This window comes from Blennius ocellaris, assembly GCF_963422515.1.
Source record: "Blennius ocellaris genome assembly, chromosome: 18".
In the NCBI taxonomy this organism is placed as follows: domain Eukaryota; kingdom Metazoa; phylum Chordata; class Actinopteri; order Blenniiformes; family Blenniidae; genus Blennius; species Blennius ocellaris.
In genome coordinates, this window is record NC_137667.1 from 6,395,517 (window position 1) to 6,413,648 (window position 18,132).

The following is an 18,132-nucleotide window of genomic DNA, read 5'->3' on the forward strand; positions in this document are numbered from 1 at the left end:
CCGTGCTGAATAATCAAAATTCAGATGAGTGTCGACACTCGTGTACAACAGCGAGGAGGGAGGTACTGAGAGGTTTTCTTATGTTATCACTGAAAAGATTTCGAGCTGCTGTCAGTTAAAATTGTGGTCAATACAAATTCCTGTGAAGTCTGCAGAGGTGGCAAAAGTAATCAAGTTCTTTACTTATTTAGACATAAAGACACACATTTATCTTTTTTTATGCAAAAGTTAAAAAAGAAGTAGAGGTTTATAAATGGTAAAGAGAAATCTAACTCATCACCATGGATACAAAAGTTTAACTGTGATGAAGTTTGTGACTGAGTGCATCATTATGAAACGGCATCGTTGTTGCAGAGACACACACATATTTTGCTTGTTATTTAGTATATATTTTGAAGGCTACTTATGGTATGACTTTTATTGTATATTTTTTGAGTTTATTGATATTATTTGTGCAACTGTCAATTCTTGAGGTGTTTAAGGCATAGGTGACATGACAATGTTTCAAGTGAAAAGGCATCTTTTTTGTGTGTGCTCACGTGGCAACATTTGGAAAATGATGTCCATTTCCACATGGAAACCCTGAAAATGATGCCATGAGCATGCCAGGCCATGAGTTGGCGCTGTTGTTTGTTTTTGTGATAAAACCACACTCATGTGCGTGCAGAGATAAGTACTATATAAAATAATTAACACCTGACGTTTTTATGGACATATAGCAAAGTTGCATTGCTATTACGGGTGACTCAACAGTTTAAAAAAAAAAAAAAAGTTAGATTAATCAGCTCTTAAATACTGTCAACAAATCAGAACTTCTACAAAAGAAAAGTCCATTGAATTCCATTGGAGGCCCATTCATGGCCTTTACTTCATTTAGTTTGCATTAGTAAGCAATACATAAAAAAAAAAAAAAAAGTTCTTTCAAAAGCCCTTTATAAAGGTTTCTTTTTAATCTCTCTAGATTTCTATGTCCGTTTTGAAACTGCTCATTGATGTCACTCCTGATATATCATAAACTGTAAAACTGCACTGCACCCTTAACTCAAGCGAAGAGGCATCGAGATAATATATGGAGGAGAAAGTAAAGAGATCTGTTTTAAAATTTGGGGGCTGAAAACTCAACTTAAAAGTCTGAAGAAAACATTTGTGACACTGTCGTATGTCTAAGTTCATGTGAGAGATAATGAGCAGACATTGAAGGGGTTTGTTTGGCGGCTGTTAGTGCAGACAGACGGAGTTGCGCGGCGCAGGTTATCACACGGCGAGCGAAGCGTGGTGAGGAGGCTGTTGACCTTTACACTCTGCCACTAAATCCACAGCTGAGATTACGGGCTTCCGTTTTCGAGTCCAGCTGAGCCACAGTGGAAGATTGCACATCGATCTCGACGAGGGAAATAATAAAGGACTTGTTCCTCTTGTCTCGTACGGTTTGGAAACTTCAAAAACAGAAGCACACAAAACGCACTCACATACAAGCAGCAATAAATTTAGAAAGAATTATTGGAATTATCTTGCTGAACATCAGCGGGACTTTTACTTCCGAAGGGTTGAAAGGCTTCGTTTATGCGTTGCGCCGCCTGCACACGAGACGAGTGGCTGTGTGGATGAGCTTTCACAAGTGACAGCATCTTCAAACTGAGGGGGGGTGATGTATGAAAGACCCGAGTTGAACTCGACACAGAGTGTATTGCCACATCGCAGCTGTGCTCAGGAGGATCATAGACTTTGCAGGCAAATCTGGCCAATATGTGCCACCTGCACCCACGCGGATCCCGCCGCATCGCAGCTGCACTTTTCACACTAACGCACGCGTGCAACACAGATCAGGATTCTTCACAGTCTGAGTTTAAGTTGCTGTAAAATTGTTTTTTTTTTGGAAGGAGTCCAGCACTATGACGTACTTATTGACATTGCGAGAGTTTGTGGGAGCGCCTGAGAATCTCTGACTCCAAACTTTGATTTTATTAATTTTGATTTGTTTTATTCAACATTTATTTTGTTTTAAAAAATATCTGTTCGAACAGATCCAACCAGTTATTTCAGTCTGTTTGGGTTGCACACTGGTACAGTGGTGAACATTTATGCCACACAGTGAGAATTGACTAGTTTGACTCCAGACAAGGACATTTTTTTAAAATTTAATTTAAAAAGATTTGTTGCGAGTCTGTGCGCCAAAGATCATGTATCTTTCTGTGAACAACCTGTCCGTGGTGTCCTGCCCTTTAACGCTGACGCCAGTCTCCTTCAGGCCCAAAGCTTGATGAAGTGGGTGTAGAAGACGAATAGATGGATTTGCTTGACTTGTCCTTAGAGCCTATTGTTTCCTACATGAATTGCCTAATTTGAGGCGGCCTGATTACAGAGTAATTTCACTTGGTTCAGACGATCCTGTAATTTTCTTTTTGCTCTTTCTCTTTCAAACTGCTTTTGTGTTGTTCCATTTAGATCTTATTATCCCATCACGCATATGCAGTATGCCTTTTTCCCCAGTTCCAGTTCATTCACTCAAATACAAAGCTCCATTTTCAGAGAACTATTAACTCTTTTTTACAGCTTCAAGACATGTCATTGATGTAACGATTTATCTTCCAGGTTAATAAAGCCAATTTCTTGTAGAGCAGCAAATTTGAGCGAGTGTGAGTGGGCAGGAACAAGCTGTGTGTCTTTGTAGTCCAGTGTACGTATCTCTATTTCTAATTATGTTATGTATTGAAGAATAACATGCTCTAGGGGCTCTTCTTTTATGATCCATGAAAATCCCCAAAAATATATATCAAGAAGGTCAACATTTTGACCATCTGTAATGAACAGAAGGATGTGAAAATCTTCCTACTTCAACTTTCTTTTCATATGGAAACATATGGAAATCAGAAATTTAAAAACATTCAAAAATGTAATTATATTACTATTTTTACATGATAGATGGACGGATGGAGGGATGATTCCCCATTAGTTTAGCCTTTCCTCTGTGAGTGTTTGTTTTGAAATCGCTGGTTGGTAGTATTAACTGGGCTTGGACATTGATGTCAGTCTGAAGTTCTAATATAACTTGCTGGTGCATAGAAACCTGATACAGCAGCAAGGTGTGAGAGAACACAAACACTGTGTGCAAATACATATTCATATGGATCTGTGTGAAAGTGCATGTAGGCCCCTTGTGTTCACATATTGGCATGTGCATGCTTTCAAATATCAACAGCGACTTCAGCCGCCCCCTCTGGCTTCCTATATATATTGTGTGCAGAGAGTCTATTGGGATTTCAGTGTCAATAGAGCTAGACAAACCTCCTCGCTGCGTGTCTGTCTCTCTGTCTGCTAATCCGCACACCTCCTACCATTCCTTCTGAGTCAGATATCAAGCAAATGCAATGAAGACACGTCCCCAGCCGATGGACTTCCATTTGAAAGCACGAGGCATTAATGCGAGGTTCTTCAGCAAAGCTCCCACTCTCAGAGGCTGAGGGGAGAGAGAGAGAGAGAGAGGGAGGGAGGGGAAAAATGACAAGTTGGATCTCCCATGGGCTACTGCTCAAATGATAGATTCATAGTGAAAGGGCTTTATTCCAGGCAAAGTCATGAGGATACATTTCAAAACCAAAGAAATATGTCAAAGTGTTTTATATCCCAAATATGTTCCCTGCTGTTTCTTGAATAATAGAAAACCTCCACAAGGATTCAATTCTCCTTTGATAATGAAACATAGATGCAATTATTTGACAATCGCAACGTATTCCAACCACGAGACTAAATATATAAAGCATGTCTTTTTTTTTTTTTCTTCTTACCAGTACAATAGTATCCTGGAAATCCTCAGTCACATCTTCAAGCTGTGTCCCGCAGCGATTAACATCCTCATACAGAAAATGTCATCAAACAGTGGGAGATTGTTTGAAGACGTTAGAAATATATGTACAATGGAGCAAAGGCATTTCTGATCTACTTGAAAACACACAGGGTGACATGACAGGGTTGACACACGGCCCAGATGTGAGCGGCATTTTGCAACCAATTAGATTAATTGTCAGAAGGCCATGTCAGGGTGTAATAAGAGAGGGTTAGAGTTAAGTGAAGATAGGGAGGTATTTATAAATCGGTAGAAAACTATTTGAGAAAATTATCATATCCTTAGCACTTTTAGAATGTCCCCATCCGAACCAGAAATATTGCTAAATCATCTCGAGCTTGCGTGTCAAACAAGGCCTATGGGCCACCGTTTTTACCACATTTCACCGTATTTCACACCGAAAGGTTTCATTAAAATTGTTAAGATTGCCATAGTTTTAATTCTAGTCACTAACCCTGCACACGATGACGTGTGGACAAAAGAGGAGAGGGAGCAACCAGCCTTTTGTCAGCATACAGTCAGCGTTACCTGAAAAGGCATGTCAACGCTGAAAGGTATGCAGCCGCTTTGGAGCAACGTATGCTCCCATCAAGATGTCGCCTTCATGGAAGTACTCTCTTATTTCAGCAAGATTATGCCGGACCACCTACTCCATTTATCACAACAGCATGGCTTCACAGTGGAAATGGCTTCACGGATGCTGAATCTTTAAAACGATTTGTCACGTCATGTCACAAGAACTCTGGATAAGAAGATGCAGGACAATTGAGCCGACGGAAACCTGCATCAGTGACAAATGGGATAACACATTTCCTCAGGAGTGAGCTCCACTTTCTAAGTATGTCTGGCATTTTGTGACAGGAAGAGTGGAAAATACCTGTCCCAACTTTTTGGAGACAAAAAAGCAAACATAAATTTTTTTTAAATTAAAATGGTCTTATTTTCAAGACCTGATATGAACTCAAATCCTTCATTATGTTTTTATCTTACAGATTAGGTTTCTATGACAGTACATTAAAGATTGATTCAACAGTTACATTAGCAAGAGTGCTCTTCAGATGTCCCCATAATAAGGCGCCAGAGCTAAATTTACATCCGTCGCGATAACAAACTGTATCTGTATACTTAGCTGCCTGGCAGCGTCGGGATCACCACTCAAACAATAACACAGTGTTCTTCCGCTTTCCTTCATCCTTAACTTGCTGCTATCAGTTTAAGTATAAAGCTTTGCGACGCCTGTTGAGTGCGCCGTCCCCAGATACCACGCAATAAAAACCTGGTGTGTGGACACATTGTATAAGTAAAGTAAATATTCCTCGCTGCCGGATTTAAACGTTAACCTTTGCACGCTCTTCCTACTGAAAAAAAAAAAAAATCCTCACTGAGTGAAACTCAAGCTGAGCTGGTTTAACAAAACAGTTCAGGAAGAATCCACATACTGTTACACCCGCAAGCTCTTCAGAGAAACTGCAGCTCATTGCCTTTTTCCTCCATCCCATGCTGGAAAATGCATCAGTCATATCTGGTGTGTACTTTAACATGGTATGGAGTACAGATAGGCTCTCGAGAGGCTCGCACCAGCTGTTCATCTTTTATGATTGAAGAGCTGGTAGGCAAGAGACTATACAAACAACAGCTCGTATATTGGCTATGTAAAACCTTTACATAGCCAGAAGGAGGGGCATCATGCCAAGATTATTTCACCCTAGGGCTTCAGTTCAAGCATACAATATGAGACATCTGCGTGGCAGCATCTTGGCCTGTGCCTTTTTGAAACCTTACAGATTTTTCTGAGTGCCAGTTCCCCAGAGAAAGTTAATAAGATGTTGGCTCCATTTTACCACTGGTATGTGCTGGTCAGTGTGGTGCTCAGCACAGGATTAGATATAGGATTGCTGAGAGAGAAGTGGTCTTCAATCATATGCGCTTTGATGGGATACAAACACTTTACATGGGAAGATGAGTTTATGATTAATAAGAACAGGAGTGAAAATGTGTGAGACACATTGTACACCAATTGTTGTGGACCTGTACAAGACTAACACCACCCAGGGTGAATGCGAAATATATTTTTTGCTAAATTGAACCATTACTAAACTCTTTTCCAGAGATGTTCTGGAAAAATCAGGAGTGTCATAATAATGGAATATGTACACTTGGTCAAACTTGTGTTTTCAGCAATCAAGGAAATTATCACCAAGATAATTGGTTGGAAACTTTCCATGGGATTCATTAGATGGAGACACATTATAATGTTATTCAATTTAAAAATGGAATCAATGAGTTGTTTTTTTTTTAATCTGGGATGTGACACCATCTAAGAAGATAGAGAAGACATGGAGATATGCAAACATTTCCAGAAGATTGGAGTTTTATTTGTAAGTCATATTCTGTTTCTCAAAATCCTTATTACCACACATGTCTTCTGGGTGCACATGTGCAATAATCCAAACAATAATCAAAATGACTGGAGGTCCACTGTACACATAGCAATCAAATTTGAGTAGATTACCATAAAAAACACGTCTTTGATTCAGTTTTTCACCACAAGAAATAACCAGAAAATAATAATAATCACATCTGCTTGTTGAGATATGTGTAACCATAATGAAGCATTAGGGATGATCATATAAGCCGAGGATTTGCATTGTGTATTTTCATGTTGCCTTGCTCCTCTTTATTAGATATTTGTAGCAGTGGGAATCTGACAGAACCCATTCGGCATCACAATTCAAAAACATTCAGTCATTTTCTATTAAAGAACTTCCCTGGGCATTAATAGATTAAATTCACAGATTATATCAAAGCAATTATTTGAAAACAGCATGATTTCCCCTCAATGAAATTCATCTGTTTTGCATTGAAATGAATGTGTGCTGCTGCAGGGCAGCTGGTGCATTGTAAACATTAAAACAAAACCAGGGCGACGGAGTAAGACGAAAACATAGGATTAGGCTTGTAAGAAAACAAAGCCTCTTAAATTGGGGTATTTTCAAAGCGTTTATCTCTGCCACTTTACCGAGTCCATATCTGTATTCCAACTGTTCCATAAGAGCTGACTAAACGTGGTTAGAGGAGCTGATGTTTAGAAGAAAATGAAAAGAAAATGAAAGCATGAGAGAAAGGCAAATCCCAACCCCCCCTCCCAAGTACCTCGATTAATTAGTTCCAAGTTATCCATGAAAGCAATACACTGATAAGGCCAGGACAAACAGAAGCCAATTACTAGTATTTCCCTGTGAGCTCAGAGCTCCCCAACACCAGCAGCACTTATGGAAAACATTCAAGGCTCGGTCTTGCAGATTGGACAGGTGTCGGAGGGTGTCGGAGGGTGTTTGCGACTGCGCTTGGTAGCTGGCAGCACATGGCTTGTCTTTTCATTACCGAACCAAATGCACACCTTATCAAGCTGTTTCCATCGATGGTGGGGCTTGAGACTTTGCATTAAAAAAAAAAAAAAAAGCCATCTACCAGAACAGCTGGGATAGAAGGAAGCCTTGGGGCTGGATCGGTGCCTCAAGGGCCATAAAAGAGCCACTGCCACAGAAGATGCATATACACACATCGTCCTACATGCACAGCATTTTTACCCTCACTCAACATTTATGAATCCCCCTGTTATATAGTTGCATTAGTATATTATATACTGCTGTGATCCTTCTGCTGCAATGCTGTCAATATATTGATTCTGCTGCCACCATGTGCCACGCACACACACCTTTTGACCTGAAATGTTGTTGTTTTTTCTACAATAACCCTAACAGCTGGAGTCCTTTGCCTTGAGCATAATTAAGAATTGATCAGCAGTTGACTGGTCTGCTCATGCGCCTTGTTTAAAAACCGCAGGGTTAGGAGCTTTCAGCAGTTTTCCATCTGTGTCTTTTGCCCATTCCAGAACCTATAGAATCTTAACACTGATTTATTTCGAACCTGCATAGTTTTGTTGAAGTCCATTATGACCTACCTGCTTCCTCATCCAACCGAGCTTGAATTGTGGGCCTTGAAATCCAGCAAGATCTGACATTTTTAAATATCACATCCATTCTGACAGTCCTTGTCATTCACATTATTCATTCTTGAAAACATTACAGCCCTCACCCCGCAATCGGCCCCTTTTACTCATTTCAAAGCACCTTTTCCCTCCTGCGGTGCGGACCTATCTTCCCCTCCCTCTGTCACTCACACAATAGGCCCTTCTCCTGATTCTCAAGAGAGAAAGGAAGGTTGTCAACAGGCACGATTGTTTTGTCACTGAAGTCGAGCCTTGTAAACTTGGCTGTGCCCCGGGGATGTCAACAAAGCCTTCACGCCGACTGGCTCGCCATTGGATGTGGCTGTCATCGGGAGATAATTGACTGTCAATTAGCGACAGAGACAACAACGTGAAAGTCAGCAGGAAGGCAGTAAATCACTACCTGTCTGTCAGGCAGCCTCGGCTGTCCCAGCCTCGTCTTCATTCCCTCCACTCCCTGGTTTTATTTCTCTTTTAAATTTGGCAGGCTCTGAAGTATCCTTTTTTCCCCCTCACGTATTGCTCATGACGCTCTCTCAGATAGCATTTTCAGTATATACAGCTCAGTTCTGTTTCTCTGTGCAACCTTTCCGAGCAACAATCCCACCAACAGGGGCAACACCACTGAGTGAATGGCTTCCCTTTTTAAAGGTCCCCCCCTTGTTGCCACTCAAGTCTTGCTTTGCTTGAAGGCCAAGCCACCTCCGTGGCATTCCCCAGGTTATACACGCCACCTCGTGTAGGCAGCTCACCCCATTTCATCTCGTCGTTGTGAAAACTGAGGCAGGGTCAGAGCACAGACGTCCTATTGAGTTGTGGGCTTTTGTCCGTGCTTACAAGCACAAACACAAAGCTGTGAGGCAGTCAATAGGTTTAAGAGCTAATTGAATAGACCGGTTTATGTGCTTCAGCTGTAACAAGCTACTCACCATCCAACTGTACAGTGTGTCGCCCAGAGGTGTCGTCTGACTTGGTATTGGATTTACTTTGGCAAGCAATGCATCGAATTGTTTAATTTCGTGTGTAATTTGAGTCACAATTTGTTTCGGCATTAAGAGCTGGAGATAATCAAAGAGACTCGTGCTGAAGCAGTTATCCCAGCTCTTCATCAGATTGGAGAAATTGAGAGTATTAAGTGCAGTTTCCTGCAAACAAACTGTTTTTAATCAGTTTAATGCTGAGAAAACAACAAAAGTGTCTCTATATTTGTATAGAAAAGAAGCAGAATACTGACAGCTCGAAACTATTTTTGAGAAACTCCGTGCTCTGGTTCACCTGCTGAGGCTTAGATAATGGAGATGGACATCTTAAACCTGCCAACACAACGGGAGGACTCTTGTTTGGAGGAAGAAACAGGCTTGAATGCACAGAAACAGGAGAAGTTGAGAGTGGCGCCTACAGGGTCCGTTCCTACAGAGGCAGGTGCATTGTTAAAGATAATGACAGTGGCAAGTGTGTGCGTAGGTGGCAGGTGCATTATTCAGAGTTTGGTTGTTTTTTGTTTTTTTATTATAAGTTGCCTGTTGCTGTATGGAGGGCTTATCTACAATGAAGAGAAACTGTAATAAAACTCCAGCAAGCACAAGTATTTACTGAAGACAAGGAGGATCAGGTGCATTCTGTCTGAAAAGCTTCAATCAATCCGGAATCATTAAGGTGACAGAAGTGGATAGATTTATCCCTTGACAACCTTGAAGGTTGTATTTAGTGACATTTTGTACAAAACTATCAAAAGCTTGGAAGATCTGTTCATTATTAAAGCGGCTCATATACCTCTTCAATAACAATATATTGATTAAAGGCTCATAAGAAGAGGAAAAGCAACTAAGTTGACTCACGTTCACTCAGTCTGGAATCCTATTCTGGCCACCTTGACATTGGAAAGTCAGTTTTGCCTTGTAGACATTCAATTCCTCTCATTTAACATGCACAAATTGGCACTGTAGACTCATAAAAGCAATGAAAGCCCATATTTCCCCTGCAGTGTATCCCTGCTCCAGGCGAACGACTGGCTTTGATTGGCCGCCGCTCCGCCATAGCTCTACTGATGTGACGGATCCAGGCCAAAGACACGACACTGCCGATTTAATGTTTCATTTAATGAAATCACATTTCTATTGAACTTTAGCCACATGCAAGTCTGGCTGCATCATGCATTACAATGAAATCAGGAGCTTTAATATTGTTTTGACAAGAGGGTGGATCTATATTCTGTTTTGATTATCACCACTGTGGGGGGAAACATTTTTTTTGAAAGAAGCTCCTCAGGACTGGCATCTGTCACAAGGCCCCCACAGCACTCCTCCGAGCAAGCTGCTTTGAGTCGTCCATTTTATTTTATCCTCACCCTGCCCCGCTCTGTCCTGGGGAAGATAGCTTTTGAATTTCATTGACAGCCATACCTCTGCTCGGAGCATCACTGTTTATTAGGCAGACAACCCCGAACACACACACAAGCCAATATAAAAGGAAAAGGAGATTAGTTTTCACTTCGGCTCAAACACGAACAAATGTGCTTTTTGCCTGCAGGCAACAGATTTAAATGGCTGTGTGTGTGGGGGTTTTTTTTGTGTTTTTTTTTTTTTGATTGCGTGCGTCAGAATGTTAATGAGTTGTATTTGGGATACAAATGATCTAACAGTGTTTAAACTGCATTCGTCCCTGGTGGCATCTTTAGACCTGTTGTAGCTGTTTCCTTAACAAAGGAAGGCAAATGCACTATAAATAGGAGAATAAGTGCAGGCTTCAAATTTGTTGTTGTACACCCTGTCACTCAGGGGTTATGGAGTTTCTGAACGAGGTACCCATACATGCATGAAAAGGGCTCCATACATTATTGAGATTTAAATTTGTGGCTATTTCTGTGGATGCTTATTTAAATAAATCCCCTGAAGCTGTAAAGAAAAGAAATTATATATCTGAAGGGTGTGTGTATATATACACTGACTTTTGGCTGTTATAATATACAAATATACATGTATACTTCTTTATTTTTGGATGTTTTCTTTCAGGAGCTCTGAGTGGAAAATCTGCAGAGAGAACATATTTGTTTATTTGTGGGTTGAGCAACACCAGACAGAAAGCACCTCCCTGGACTTATACCTTTCTTGCTTCTTGTGACAACCAGTACATATTGTGTGGCCGCGGTATTACAGACGATAGGGAAAGTAGGGCAACAATACTGACATTTCAATGTTATTTACAGCCCAAGCATGGCAACATCTGTGGTATGACAATTTCCTCAAAATACTGATATAGTATAGAAGACTTTTCTGAAGCAGGTAATTTAATGAATACTAATATGGTTGTTGCTTTGAAAGGAGAAGGTTTTGACAAAATCTTTACTAAATTGTATTTTATAGTTCAATTTTTTTCAAAAGTTCAATGAATAATTAATACTAATATTTAAATAGTCTTCCAAATCTGACGTTAGAGCCATCCGTCATGTAGAACCGCCTTTTGAAGGATTAAAATATATGCATCATAATCTGCCTGATGCACCTCTTAACCTCGCGAATTAACACGCTATGAGTGTTTGTAAAGTCGATGCTAACGCTAATGGTTAGTGCAGTAAATTAATAACTATAAAGTTTCAACTGTTTGTCCAAACCCTCAAAGCCCAAGAGACCTTGAGTGAACACATCTTGTTTGGTGGATAAATATAATTGTGTAACGACATGCGACTGGTGAGGAATAGTCCTTTTATTCAGCGTTGAGCTCATGAACTGCTCACAGTTCTCCATTTCTAGTATTTTTCTTAAGTTACGCTTCTTGCTTGGTAATTGGAGCCTTGTTAAAAAAAATAGAGCACAGCTCAAATGTTAAAGTAATGAAAAGACCTCACAAATCATCTAGTCTGACAGTTTGCAGGCCCATAATATATCTTGTAGTATGAATTTGTTATTCACTCTGATAACTGCTTTGCCGGCTTTTCACTTTATCTTATCTTCCCAAAGAGATATGCTCCCCTCCAGCCGCCCAGCTGCTGCCTCTGACTAACTTTGAATAGCTGTGTGCACACAGATGCTTCTGTACAATCTCATGTTTCTCTTTCTTGCTTTTGACTTGATAAATAAATCCTTCCAGAAGTATCTGGCTCTCTCCGGAGGGCTCCAAAATCCATAAAATTAGTTCCATCACACCTTTTCTTTTCCCCATGCTTATAGACAATCCGATGAGTGCAGAGTGGAGATAAAGCCGGAGTTTGTGTGAAAACATGAAATCGTGTGTTTCCAATGTACTTGAAAGGGACCTTCCTGGAAATGTGCCGCCGATGGAGAGGTGTGCAGTGTCACGGATGGAGCCCAGCAGCGCAGCAGTAGGTTTAGGCTGTACGTTTTGGTTTTTGGTTTTTTTCAAAGAAGAGAGATTTTTCTGTGTGTATGAGAGGCTCTTAGCCAGGCTTGTGTTGTTCGCTGGCTTTTCACCACAACCTAGATACCCCACCTACTTAACAGAGCTGCTTCTGCTTCAAGGTAAACAATGATCCTGGTGTTTTACTGAGGAACACACTGTAAACGGGTACACTTAATGCCACGTTTTTCTTGAAGTACTCTGTATTTCTTCTTGACTTAAACGACCGCAGGTCCATCATTGTTCAAGGTTTGTTCTTATGCCTTGAATGAAACTTGCAGCTCTACAAAGCTGCAGAAATGCAGAGCTGCTACGGTGTTTACCTATCTGCCGCCAATTAAAATAGATCACTTTACGATGAGCAGCTGCCATCTCTACATATTTCCAATCATCTGTCATGAATAACCGACACTGCACAATCTTCTGATCAGTGTTATTGAGACTGACGCCAAACTCAGGATATTCACTCTAAATATAGAGGAAAGGTAAAGCTTTATTACAGTAAAGCTTCAGTATTCAAGTTGAAAATGGAAATTCTCAGGCTTGAGTTTTCGTGGCCAACATGCTTTTTGTGGTCTGCAGCTGTAGCCTTGGGCGATTGCTTTGGAATTGAGGCTGAAAGAGACTTTTTTTAGGCCAGCCCTGCCATGAAAGATGAACACATTTAAGAAAGGTAACATTACCAAAGCACCGTATTAGTAACTAATTGTATTCAATTGTTTGAAGCTCTTGAGACGTTTAAAGTTATTTCACCACCAAAAAAAAGTCCCCTCATCTAAAGTCTTTTTTCCTTCTAATACTCTCACATTGCAGATTCCCCGGTCGTGCTGGAAATCAATATTAGCTCATTATCCGGAATCATGTAAACCAAAACAACTTTTTGTATTGGATTGCAGTCTTAGCTAAAACCTGTTTAATAAGCAAAGTGGTTTAATGCATCAGTAAAAGCAAATCATCTAAAACCAAATATGTTCAATAGAAATGTGATAGTTTCCTGTTTTATGGCTGCAGAGATGTTTCACAAGGAATGACCTCTGTGGGAAAATATCCAATATTAGCTGCTGTTTCACTGCTAAAAAACCCCCCAAAACATATCTACCCCAAGAAGCCAGAAAAAAACAGTTGAGAGATATTATGCAGTTCCTTACAATGTACTACACCCCGAGTCTTTGTTTGGCAAGTTCGAAAAACAATGTTCCTGAAAAACAAATAATAATCAAATTCAACCCCTTCCCTACTTCCCTTTCTGTTCTGTGATTCCAAAGGGGCAGAGTGGAGCTTCTGCTGCAAGGCAAACAAGAAAAAAAAACATCATAAACTGAACGAATGCATGGTTGTTAAAAAAAGAATCTGACTCTGGAAACAATCTATCTGAGATATGTGGCACGCAAATTGTAATTAAAACAAAAATCCTACTGCAGTTTGAAAGCTGTTCCTCACATCTCCCCGCCCCAAAATAAAACATAACTGGAAGATGTACAAATCCCATTTACTTGCAGTTTTTGTCATGCGTGGACAAGTGTGAGAGCTTCGTTTCCAAGGTATTGCAGCATGTTGAACGAAACATACTGTACCAATACTAGAAAATCCACTTCCAGAAGAAAAAAAAAACTAAACTAGAATTGAGAGATTTAAGTTTTGAGTTAGAAACATGGGGACAGCAAATAAAACCAGACGCATTTCCTGTCCCTTGATAATCTCTGGCATGGTGCACAAAGAAAGCATGGAATGGTTTGGTGAAATGATGAAAAGTGACTCATCCGCAGATGAGAGGAAGAGAGCGAGTTGGACACTCCTCACTAAAATGCAGCCATGATTGAACGCTTGGGATGAGGTTCCTGTTTGTAATTTGATAACAGCAGATCTTATTCCTGGGGTATGTTTAAGTTCACCAAATGTTTTTTTGTTTTTTTAAAGGCGGCACTATGATTACAGAATCCCTCTTGCACAAATCAAACACGACATCCTCATGCACAAATCAGACAGAGCACCAGAGGACAGGAAAACATATTTCCCTGCGTGCTGTTTTCTCAGGCAGACTCGCTGCACACCGCAAAGCACAACAGTCCTCTTTTGATCTATAGAGCCCATTAAATCAATCTCCCTATATGTGCTGCTGAGCATTGCCTATTTAGCATATTGCAGTGGGAAAATAGTGGAGTATGCTCTGTTTTGTTTAATATGAGCATTTTTCATCGCTGATGACGAGGTGAAGGTATCGACATTGCCCGTCGTGCTGCGGCGTGCTCGCTGACAAAGACATCAGCTTGTGACTCAGTCCTTCCTCTCCTCCAGTAATGAGAGCTCCTCCTCAGCTGGCGCTGCAGTCGCAGCCACTACGACTGGCACGCCGGAGCCACGTATAATCTTCGCCAAGGGACTCAGCCACGTGTACGTTGCTCTCTTGGGGGGGGGTGGTTTTGTGAACAGATGGCCGCCGTTCTAAATCAGTGACTCATAACAAGGATGCTGTACTCTACTTGGACATTTCAAACTAAACTCAAACCAAAGCTGAAATATAAAATTCAAAATTTTGCTCAGGAAAAAAAAAATCAGTATGAACACAGGATAGTTGAAGATGTCCATTGAGGGTTCTTGGAGGAAACAAATAGCTCTCATTGCGTGAAAACGTTTTTTTTGGGGGGGGAAAACTGTGCGTGAATATGTGCAAAAATGCTTTAAGATTGTTATAACCATTAACAGGCATGTTTAAAGTAGTGTTTTTAACGTTCCAATAGCTTTTTTTTTTTTTTGCTTGATTTCTATTTAATCTCAGTTGCCACTTATAAAAACTATTCAAGAATGTGTTTAATAACTTCATAGTATAAAAAGATGTGAGACTATATTAAGCTTTTTAAAAAAAAGGCAAAAATACTACTTATTTGAAAGCGTTTACACATCAATTCTATAACAGTCAGCTGTTGCCCAATCCAAGATACAGATTTTTAAAGTAATCGATACAAGAGCTGAAATGTACTAGAACTTGTTTTTTTTTTGCTCCTTGTTGTGTTTGCTTGCACACGGTTGCTAGTTAGCAGGTAGCTGCAAAGTTAAAACAGTGGCAATAAAAGTACCTGAACGCTTACAAAGTTTGTACTAAATAGAAAGTGCAAATGAATGTCAGAGATAATATGAAAATAGCTTTCATTCAGTGGTGGTCACTTTGAATTAGGGGTGTTAAACACATTTTAGTTCACAGACTACATACAGCTCAATTTCACCTTGAGCGGGCTGGACCTGCAAAATAGGGCTATAATAACCCTTAAAATTAAAGTTTAATGTTTTTTTGTTGTTGTGGTGGTGCAGAGTATACGTGATGAAAATTTCCCCCCCAAAAAACAAACATTTACTCCCGAAAATTACCACAGTCTCAACATGAAGCCAATTTCAATGAAAACCTCTGATTCAAAATACAATGAAATGTCAAAACAACTGTTGCCTTGTGCATATTTTTTTTACAAACTCTTTGACATTTCTTTACAATTTCCTTGGTGGTTTGGTGGACCAAGGCCGATTTGAGCTGGATTTACATTCTGGATTCAGTCTGAACCCACCTTTAACACAATCCTGACCAAAATAGCATTTAATAACAGTGTGGGCTGATCCAATCAAGAGTCGTTTGATAATCAAGAGGTGGGTGGGACGAGACATTTTGCGATGCGCTGTTAAGAGATATTACCAATAATCTCAATCAGTGGAGAAACCTGAATTTGTTCATCTTCTGTGTTGTACAGAGTGGTTTGGTAACCCGGAGGCGCAGCCCACCTCCCTGCATGCAGAGCTTCATCTGTTTCAGGCAAAACCACCTCCACTGCATGACTCAGCCATTGTTCATTTTAGCTTTAAGAACAACTCTTACACCTCAATCAGTGAAACCTTTCTGTCAGACTTTTGTTTTCAAAGACAAAAGTATCTGTAACCTGATATAAAACCACGAAGGGAATATTTTGCTTTTAAGAAAGGTCACAATTCCTTTCTGGTTTATTTGTCATTACATTTGAACATGTTTTTATTTGCATTATATACATGTTGCCTCCATACACAGTAGAAAAAAAGAATCCCAAACATCAATGTAACCTCCCCCCCTCCCAAAAAAAAGAGAGAAAGAAAGAAAGAGAGAGGGAAAAACCTAATCTTCTGTAACTCGGCTTAAAAGCACGGCACAAGAGATCACAATCACCCTGGCATTGAGAAATGCATCCAGCAAACTGTGTCACGTGGATGTGTAGCTCATCACGATGAGAAGAGAAAAAAACAAAAACAAAAAACACAGCAGCATTAAAACTCACGTACTGTTGTAACACATTGCACAATACCAGGTTGCCAAAGAAGCTGGATAAAAACAGCATTTGAGTGACACGCTACAAAACACAAAGCATGTTCATCGGCAAACAAGACTGAAGAGTCTTTCACTACAGTTAAAGTGATGGTCAGGAAGTGTGCATACAGTGGATTAAGGAGCAAATGGCTTACTGCTGGGGACATAGGGTTGGGGGGGGGGCAAAGGTTAGAAGATCAAACATTTACAGTGTCATAGCCAGCTCACACTCAGGGAGGTGAAACTTTGTGCTCCAAAACAAACACCTCAATCACTGCAGCCTTTGTATCTAATCAGAAGACGACAGGATGCTGTACTTAAGCAAGGCAATGAAGACATTTTCTCTTAAAATAATATTAACCACTGTTTCATTTTCACTTTAAAATTTGAGGGATCTATAAATAGTTTGTTTGCCTGCAGGTTTTGATAGCTACCAGCGACACTGCAAGTGGCTTGTTAGTGAAATGAAGGTTGTGCTATTTTAGGGCTAAGCTCGAGAGAATATGCGTTCCTTCAGAAAAAAAAAGCCATTAAGGGGAGCTAATTGTGCACCATAACTGTCAGGTATGACTGATGCAGGGCCTGTGCAGTAAAGCGTATGGCGCTACTTCTTCAAGCGTCACTGCTTGTCTCATGATCTACATTGTAAGAACACAGGCTGAAATACCAACAATTATTAAGCCCTTCACATCAGAATGCATTCAGTTTGTCTGCAAAGAAACACGTAACATAAAGCACTCCATCACTGCGATATGGCCTGCTATTCTTTCTATAGCTGGAGTGAAGACTGGGGGATAAACTATTGTGCAAACTCCAAGGGGCCATTCACAGCCTGATCAATTTTAATTTTGGCTGTTTTATGATCTGACAAAAACTGGTTCTGAGTCTGATCAATCATGCGGAGCAGCAGTAGTATACTGCCGGCATTCATGCAAAGGATAATTGAAGAGGGCTGCATTCAAAGCTGTCAGCGCGTGACATTTTGTTTATGTGTGCAGCCCTCGAGGATACGTAAGGCTCGCCTTTTAATGACATAATCGTCCTGATTTATAACTTTCTCAGCTGCTACGAGTGACTGATGTGTCACTTCCCATCCTGTTAACAGACGTTGCATTGTTTTTGGGGGAAGCTGGTCTCATTTGGCCCTGGATTGTGGACCGCCTTACCATCCTGTATCTGTGCTTCTCTTCAAAGGCTATACATGGACATTCCTTGAAGCAAGATTGATGAAGATGTCTCCAGGCAGCAGGGAACACAAACATAAAAACAAAGCCTGTGTATAGGCAATCCATTTCTGCAAAAGCAGACTTTTTTTTTTTTTTTTTTGAGTTCTTGGGCACTCGCGGTGCTTATTTTCTAAGGACGGCCACCTTTCTCGAGGAGAACTACAGGCCTGAGGCTCCATTAAGAATCATTTAACTCATGCCAGTGCATATATTTTATCAAGAAACGAAACAACCTCAGCACCTGATCACATTTTTTGTATCAGTTTTTTCAACCTTTTTTTTTAGTTTTTAAGTAATTTTACTGATGATACTTGTAGATAGTCTTTCTCACATCTCTGCTAATTTAAACTTTAATCTGTTGTGATTTATGAAGCCGTTC